This window comes from Nerophis ophidion, linkage group LG07 (genome assembly GCF_033978795.1).
Source record: "Nerophis ophidion isolate RoL-2023_Sa linkage group LG07, RoL_Noph_v1.0, whole genome shotgun sequence".
In the NCBI taxonomy this organism is placed as follows: domain Eukaryota; kingdom Metazoa; phylum Chordata; class Actinopteri; order Syngnathiformes; family Syngnathidae; genus Nerophis; species Nerophis ophidion.
Window position 1 is genome coordinate 394,001 of NC_084617.1, and position 10,689 is coordinate 404,689.

Consider the following 10,689-nt stretch of genomic DNA (forward strand, 5'->3'; position numbering starts at 1 on the left):
CACTTGTACATCCATACATTAATACTACTGCACTTGTACATCTATACATTAATACTACTGCACCTGCGCATCTCTACATTAATACTACTGCAATTGTACATCTATACATTAATACTGCTGCACTTGTACATCTATACATTAATACTACTGCACGTGTACATCTATACATTAATACCACTGCACTTGTACATCTATACATTAATACTACTGCACTTGTGCATCTATACATTAATACTACTGCACGTGTACATCTATACATTAATACCACCGCACGTGTACATCCATGCATTAATACTACTGCACTTGTACATCTATACATTAATACTACAGCACTTGTGCATCTCTACATTAATACTACTGCACCTGTACATCTATACATTAATACTACTGCACTTGTACATCTGTACATTAATACTACTGCACGTGTACATCCATACATTAATACTACTGCACTTGTACATCTATACATTAATACTACAGCACTTGTGCATCTCTACATTAATACTACTGCACTTGTACATCTATACATTAATACTACTGCACTTGTACATCTGTACATTAATACTACTGCACGTGTACATCCATACATTAATACTACTGCACTTGTACATCTATACATTAATACTACTGCACTTGTGCATCTCTACATTAATACTACCGCACTTGTACATCTATACATTAATACTACTGCACTTGTACATCTATACATTAATACTATTGCACTTGTACATCTATACATTAATACTACTGCACTTGTACATCTATATATTAATACCACTGCACTTGTACATCCATGCATTAATACTACTGCACTTGTACATCCATACATTAATACTACTGCACTTGTACATCTATACATTAATACTACTGCACCTGTGCATCTCTACATTAATACTACTGCAATTGTACATCTATACATTAATACTGCTGCACTTGTACATCTATACATTAATACTACTGCACGTGTACATCTATACATTAATACCACCGCACGTGTACATCTATACATTAATACTACTGCACTTGTACAACTATATATTAATACTACTGCATTTGTACATTTATACATTAATACTACTGCACTTGTACATCTATACATTAATACTACTGCACTTGTGCATCTATATATTAATACTACTGCACTTGTACATCGACACATTAATACTACTGCACTTGTACATCTATACATTAATACCACTGCACTTGTACATCTATGCATTGATACTACTGCACTTGTACATCTATACATTAATACTACTGCACTTGTACATCTATACATTAATACTACTGCACTTGTACATCTATATATTAATACTGCTGCACTTGTACATCTATACATTAATACTACTGCACTTGTACATCAATATATCAATATTACTGCACCTGTGCATCTATACATTAATACTACTGCACTTGTACATCTATACATTAATACTACTGCACTTGTACATCTATATATTAATACTGCTGCACTTGTACATCTATACATTAATACTACTACACTTGTACATCAATATATTAATATTACTGCACTTGTGCATCTATACATTAATACTACTGCACTTGTACATCTATATATTAATACTACTGCACTTGTACATCCATACGTTAATACTACCGCACTTGTACATCTATACATTAATACTACTGCACTTGCACATCCATACATTAATACTACAGCACTTGTACATCTATACATTAATACTACTGCACCTGCACATCTATACATTAATACTACCGCACTTGTACATCTATACATTGATACTACTGCACTTGTACATCTATATATTAATACTACTGCACTTGTACATCTATATGTTAATACCACTGCACTTGTACATCCATACATTAATACTACTGCACGTGTACATCTATACATTAATACTACTGCACTTGTACATCCATACATTAATACCACTGCACTTGTACATCCATACATTAATACTACTGCACGTGTACATCTATACATTAATACTACTGCACTTGTACATCCATACATTAATACTACTGCACTTGCACATCTATATATTAATACTACTGCGCTTGTACATCTATACATTGATACTACTGCACTTGTACATCTATACATTAATGCTACTGCACTTGTGCATCTATACATTAATACTACTGCACTTGTACATCCATATATTAATACTACTGCACTTGTACATCTATACATTAATACTACTGCACTTGTACATCTATACATTAATACTACTGCACTTGTACATCTATATATTAATACTGCTGCACTTGTACATCTATGCATTAATACTACTACACTTGTACATCAATATATTAATATTACTGCACTTGTGCATCTATACATTAATACTACTGCACTTGTACATCTATATATTAATACTACTGCACTTGTACATCCATACGTTAATACTACCGCACTTGTACATCTATACATTAATACTACTGCACTTGCACATCCATACATTAATACTACAGCACTTGTACATCCATACATTAATACTACTGCACCTGCACATCTATGCATTAATACTACCGCACTTGTACATCTATACATTAATACTACTGCACTTGTACATCTATATATTAATACTACTGCACTTGTACATCTATATGTTAATACCACTGCACTTGTACATCTATACATTAATACTACTGCACGTGTACATCTATACATTAATACTACTGCACTTGTACATCCACACATTAATACTACTGCACTTGCACATCTATATATTAATACTACTGCGCTTGTACATCTATACATTGATACTACTGCACTTGTACATCTATACATTAATGCTACTGCACTTGTGCATCTATACATTAATACTACTGCACTTGTACATCCATATATTAATACTACTGCACCTGTACATCTATACATTAATACTACTGCACTTGTACATCTATACATTAATACTACTGCACTTGTACATCTATGCATTAATACTACTGCACTTGTACATCTATATATTAATACTACTGCACTTGTACATCTATACATTAATACTACTGCACTTGTACATCAATATATTAATATTACTGCACTTGTACATCCATACATTAATACTACCGCACTTGCATATCTATACATTAATACTACTGCACTTGTACATCTATACATTAATACTACTGCAATTGTACATCTATACATTATTATCACTGCACGTGTACATCTATACATCGATACTACTGCACGTGTACATCTATACATTAATACTACTGCACTTGTACATCTATATATTAATACTACTGCACTTGTACATCTATACATTAATACTACCGCACTTGTACATATATACATTAATACTACTGCACTTGTACATCTGTACATTAATACTACTGCACTTGTACATCTATACATCGATACTACTGCACGTGTACATCCATACATTAATACTACTGCACTTGTACATCCATACATTAATACTACTGCACCTGTACATCTATACATTAATACTACTGCACTTTAGCATCTATACATTAATACTACTGCAATTGCACATCCATACATTAATACTACTGCACTTGTACATCCATGCATTGATACTACTGCACTTGCGCATCTATGCATTAATACTACTGCACTTGTACATCTATACATTAATACTACTGCACTTGTACATCTATATATTAATACTACTGCAATTGTACATCTATACATTAATACTACTGCACTTGTACATCTATACATTAATACTACTGCACTTGCACATCTATACATTAATACTTCTGCACTTGTACATCTATATATTAATACTACTGCAATTGTACATCTATACATTATTATCACTGCACTTGTACATCTATACATTAATACCACTGCACTTGTACATCTCTACATTAATACTACTGCACTTGTACACCTATATATTAATACTACTGCACTTGTACATCTATACATTAATACTACTGCACTTGTACATCTCTACATTAATACTACTGCACTTGTACACCTATATATTAATACTACTGCACTTGTACATCTCCACATTAATACTACTGCACTTGTACACCTATATATTAATACTACTGCACTTGTACATCCATACATTAATACTACAGCACTTGTACACCTATATATTAATACTACTGCACTTGTACATCCATACATTAATACTACTGCACTTGTACATCTATATATTAATACTGCTGCACTTGTACATCTATACATTAATACTACTGCACTTGTACATCAATATATTAATATTACTGCACTTGTACATCTATACATTAATACTACTGCACTTGTACATCTATATATTAATACTACCGCACTTGTACATCCATACATTAATACTACTGCACTTGTACATCTATACATTAATACTACTGCACTTGCACATCTATACATTAATACCACTGCACTTGTACATCTATACATTAATACTACTGCACTTGCACATCTATACATTAATACTACTGCACTTGTACACCTATGTATTAATACTACTGCACTTGTACATCTATACATTAATACTACTGCACTTGTACATCTCTACATTAATACTACTGCACTTGTACATCAATATATTAATATTACTGCACTTGTACACCTATACATTAATACTACTGCACTTGTACATCTATATATTAATACTGCTGCACTTGTACATCTATACATTAATACTACTGCACTTGTACATCAATATATTAATATTACTGCACTTGTACATCTATACATTAATACTACTGCACTTGTACATCTATATATTAATACTACCGCACTTGTACATCCATACATTAATACTACTGCACTTGTACATCTATACATTAACACTACTGCACTTGCACATCTATACATTAATACTACTGCACGTGCACATCTATACATTAATACTACCGCACTTGTACATCTATACATTAATACTACTGCGCTTGTACATCTATATATTAATACTACAGCACTTGCACATCTATATGTTAATACCACTGCACTTGTACATCTATGCATTAATACTACTGCGCTTGTACATCTATACATTAATACTACTGCACTTGTACATCTATACATTAATACTACTGCACGTGCACATCTATACATTAATACTACCGCACTTGTACATCTATACATTAATACTACTGCGCTTGTACATCTATATATTAATACTACAGCACTTGCACATCTATATGTTAATACCACTGCACTTGTACATCTATACATTAATACTACTGCACTTGTACATCTATGCATTAATACTACTGCACTTGTACATCTATATATTAATACTACTGCACTTGTACATCTATACATTAATACTACTGCACTTGTACATCAATATATTAATGTTACTGCACTTGTACATCCATACATTAATACTACCGCACTTGCATATCTATACATTAATACTACTGCACTTGTACATCTATACATTAATACTACTGCAATTGTACATCTATACATTATTATCACTGCACGTGTACATCTATACATCGATACTACTGCACGTGTACATCTATACATTAATACTACTGCACTTGTACATCTATATATTAATACTACTGCATTTGTACATCTATACATTAATACTACCGCACTTGTACATATATACATTAATACTACTGCACTTGTACATCTGTACATTAATACTACTGCACTTGTACATCTATACATCGATACTACTGCACGTGTACATCTATACATTAATACTACTGCACTTGTACATCCATACATTAATACTACTGCACCTGTACATCTATACATTAATACTACTGCACTTTAGCATCTATACATTAATACTACTGCAATTGCACATCTATACATTAATACTACTGCACTTGTACATCCATACATTGATACTACTGCACTTGTGCATCTATGCATTAATACTACTGCACTTGTACATCTATACATTAATACTACTGCACTTGTACATCTATATATTAATACTACTGCAATTGTACATCTATACATTAATACTACTGCACTTGTACATCTATACATTAATACTACTGCACTTGCACATCTATACATTAATACTTCTGCACTTGTACATCTATATATTAATACTACTGCAATTGTACATCTATACATTATTATCACTGCACTTGTACATCTATACATTAATACTACTGCACTTGTACATCTCTACATTAATACTACTGCACTTGTACACCTATATATTAATACTACTGCACTTGTACATCTATACATTAATACTACTGCACTTGTACATCTCTACATTAATACTACTGCACTTGTACACCTATATATTAATACTACTGCACTTGTACATCTCTACATTAATACTACTGCACTTGTACACCTATATATTAATACTACTGCACTTGTACATCCATACATTAATACTACTGCACTTGTACATCTCTACATTAATACTACTGCACTTGTACACCTATATATTAATACTACTGCACTTGTACATCCATACATTAATACTACTGCACTTGTACATCTATATATTAATACTGCTGCACTTGTACATCTATACATTAATACTACTGCACTTGTACATCAATATATTAATATTACTGCACTTGTACATCTATACATTAATACTACTGCACTTGTACATCTATATATTAATACTACCGCACTTGTACATCCATACATTAATACTACTGCACTTGTACATCTATACATTAATACTACTGCACTTGCACATCTATACATTAATACTACTGCACTTGTACATCTATACATTAATACTACTGCACTTGCACATCTATACATTAATACTACTGCACTTGTACACCTATGTATTAATACTACTGCACTTGTACATCTATACATTAATACTACTGCACTTGTACATCTCTACATTAATACTACTGCACTTGTACATCAATATATTAATATTACTGCACTTGTACACCTATACATTAATACTACTGCACTTGTACATCTATATATTAATACTGCTGCACTTGTACATCTATACATTAATACTACTGCACTTGTACATCAATATATTAATATTACTGCACTTGTACATCTATACATTAATACTACTGCACTTGTACATCTATATATTAATACTACCGCACTTGTACATCCATACATTAATACTACTGCACTTGTACATCTATACATTAACACTACTGCACTTGCACATCTATACATTAATACTACTGCACGTGCACATCTATACATTAATACTACCGCACTTGTACATCTATACATTAATACTACTGCGCTTGTACATCTATATATTAATACTACAGCACTTGCACATCTATATGTTAATACCACTGCACTTGTACATCTATGCATTAATACTACTGCACTTGTACATCCATACATTAATACTACTGCACTTGCACATCTATATATTAATACTACTGCACTTGTACATCTATACATTAATACTACTGCACTTGTACATCTATACATTAATGCTACTGCACTTGTACATTTATACATTAATACTACTGCAATTGTACATCTATACATTATTATCACTGCACTTGTACATCTATACATTAATACTACTGCACTTGTACACCTATATATTAATACTACTGCAATTGTACATCTATACATTATTACCACTGCACTTGTACATCTATACATTAATACTACTGCACTTGTACATCTATACATTAATACTACTGCGCTTGTACATCTATATATTAATACTACAGCACTTGCACATCTATATGTTAATACCACTGCACTTGTACATCTATGCATTAATACTACTGCACTTGTACATCCATACATTAATACTACTGCACTTGCACATCTATATATTAATACTACTGCACTTGTACATCTATACATTAATACTACTGCACTTGTACATCTATACATTAATGCTACTGCACTTGTACATTTATACATTAATACTACTGCAATTGTACATCTATACATTATTATCACTGCACTTGTACATCTATACATTAATACTACTGCACTTGTACACCTATATATTAATACTACTGCAATTGTACATCTATACATTATTACCACTGCACTTGTACATCTATACATTAATACTACTGCACTTGTACATCTCTATATTAATACTACTGCACTTGTACACCTCTACATTAATACTACTGCACTTGTGCATCGATATATGTCCAGATACTTGGAAGGTGAATGCTGGGAGGGCTCTGGAGTGATAGCGCACGGAGAAGGTGGCAGCACCCGCCATGCCAATTTTAATGTGTCCATAGTCGTCGTGCCCCTCTGGTCAATCAATGATCAATCAATCAATCAATGTTTATTTATATAGCTCTAAATCACAAATGTCTCAAAGGACTGTACAAACCATTACGACTACGACACCCTCGGAAGAACCCACAAAAGGGTCCTGCTTGAATTTGTTGGCGTGGAAAGGGCCGTCTTATTGTTGATTGATTAAGCGGCAACTTGGATGCAACTCTATCCAGCAGCAGCTCAGCCAGACACCGTGCGGCTCAACAGTACAGCACTTGAAGGGCTTTGTGTGGGAGCCCACTGAGCTTTGGACGGGCTGTGGCGAGAATTAGCAGAGGGGTCAGAAGGGGGTCATCTTACCTCAGCGCTGGCATCTCAGCCTGTGGCTGAGCAAGTTGGCGCAAGGGTAGAGTGGGTTGAAGAGCCACAATTGCCACCAGCTTGCGTGCTGTAGCGGCCTGACGTCTTGCCGATCAGGACCACGCAAGGGTTGTCAGCCACGGGGGGCGCCATCTTGCTAATCAACTGAATAACATAAGTATAGTATTTTCCAAATTTAAAGATAATGTTTTTATATCAAACCACAATTTTTGTTTAAACATTTCCTCTTCAATATTATCAGCTAAGATTTTCAAGTCATCTGCTGATGAGTATAAATTTGTATAGTCTGCGAGTAATACGTACTGTAAAATTTTCCAAAACTCACAAATCTAATTTATGTATAGATTAAAACGTTTAGGTCCTCCCAAGATGGAAACAAACTATGTGTGTGACATTCATGAGTGTTACTTTGACTCAGGAAGATGTGTTTGTGATCCACCATTCAAACAGTGCCCGTTTCCAAAAGATCCAGAGGTGAAAATAAGATGGATTAAGGCCATTAATGGAAAATGTAAGGCTGCCACCTACTGATATGAAAGAGTATTACATGGTTACTCTGCCGAGCTCTAGACAGCACCGACACTCAAAAACGACACATTATTTGCAGACTATAATTACTGGTTTGCAAAAAAATATTTTCACCCAAATAGGTGAAATGACATAAACTCCCACAGCGCACCAGACTGTATCTCACAGTGGTTGAAAAGCACTGCTCTAGCACAGGGGTCACCAACGCGGTGCCCACGGGCACCAGGTAGCCCGTAAAGACCAGATGAATAGCCCGCTGGCCTGCTCTAAAAATAGCAGCACTTACCAGTGAGCTGCCTCTATTTTTTAAATTTTATTTATTTACTAGCAAGCTGGTCTCGCTTTGCTCGACATTTTTAATTCTAAGAGAGACAAAACTCAAATAGAATTTGAAAATCCAAGAAAATATTTTAAAGACTTGGTCTTCACTTGTTTAAATAAATTATCTTTTTTTTTTTTTACTTTGCTTCCTATAACTTTCAGAAAGACAATTTCAGAGAAAAAATACAACCTTAAAAATGATTTTAGGATTTTTAAACACATATACCTTTTAAATTCCTTCCTCTTCTTTCCTGACAATTTAAATCAATGTTCAAGTATTTTTTTTATTATTGTAAAGAATAATTCAATTCTTAATTTTAGCTTTTGTTTTTTCGACGAAGAATATTTGTGAATTATTTCTTCAAACTTATGATTAAAATTAAAAAATATATATTCTGGCAAATGTAGAAAATCTGTAGAATCAAATTTGAATCTTATTTCATAGTCTTTTGAATTTCTTTTAAAATGTTTGTTCTGGAAAGTCTAGAAGAAATAATGATTTGTCTTTGTTAGAAATATAGCTTGGTCCAATTTGTTATATATTCTAACAAAGTGCAGATTGGATTTTAACCTATTTAAAACATGTCATCAAAATTTAAAAATAATCTTAATCAGGAAAAATTACTAAAGATGTTCCATAAATTATTTTTTTAATTTTTTCAAAAAGATTCTAATTAGCTAGTTTTCCTCAATTTTTTTCGGTTGAATTTTGAATTTCAAAGAGTCGGAATTGAAGATAACTATGTTTCAAATTTTTATTTTCATTTTTTCCACGTATTCTCCTCTTTTAAATCGTTCAATTAAGTGTTTTTTTCATCATTTATTCTCTACAAAAAACTTTCCGTAAAAGGAAAAAAAATGTACGACGGCATGACAGACAGAAATACCCATATATATATATATATATTTATATAGAGAGATATTAAAGGTAAATTGAGCAAATTGGCTATTTCCTTGCAATTTATTTAAGTGTGTATCAAAGTGGTAGCCCTTCGCATTAATCAGTACCCAAGAAGTAGCTCTTGCTTTCAAAAAGGTTGGTGACCCCTGATCTAGAAGATACAAAATGGGACTAATAGTGAAGACAGAAGCCCCCCAGTTCTTTGCTTTCTGGAAATGTGGGCCCCCAAAAAAATTAAGGCGTGGCACGGTTGGGAGAGTGGCTTTACCAGCAACCTCAGGATTCCTGGTTCGTCATGTCCGTTGTGTCCTTGAGCAAGACACTTCACCCTTGCTCCTAATGGGTGGTGGTTAGGGCCTTGCATGGCAGCTCCCGCCATCAGTGTGTGAACGTGTGTGAGAATGTGGAAATAGTGTCAAAGCGCTTTGAGTACCTTGAAGGTAGAAAA

The 10,689-nt window shown here is 33.2% G+C and overlaps 1 pseudogene; it reads right to left on the bottom strand.

Moving 5' to 3' along the window:
* LOC133555748 (serotonin N-acetyltransferase-like) overlaps window positions 1-10,689 on the bottom strand; it is a 446,295-nt pseudogene that overhangs the window by 259,450 nt on the left and 176,156 nt on the right.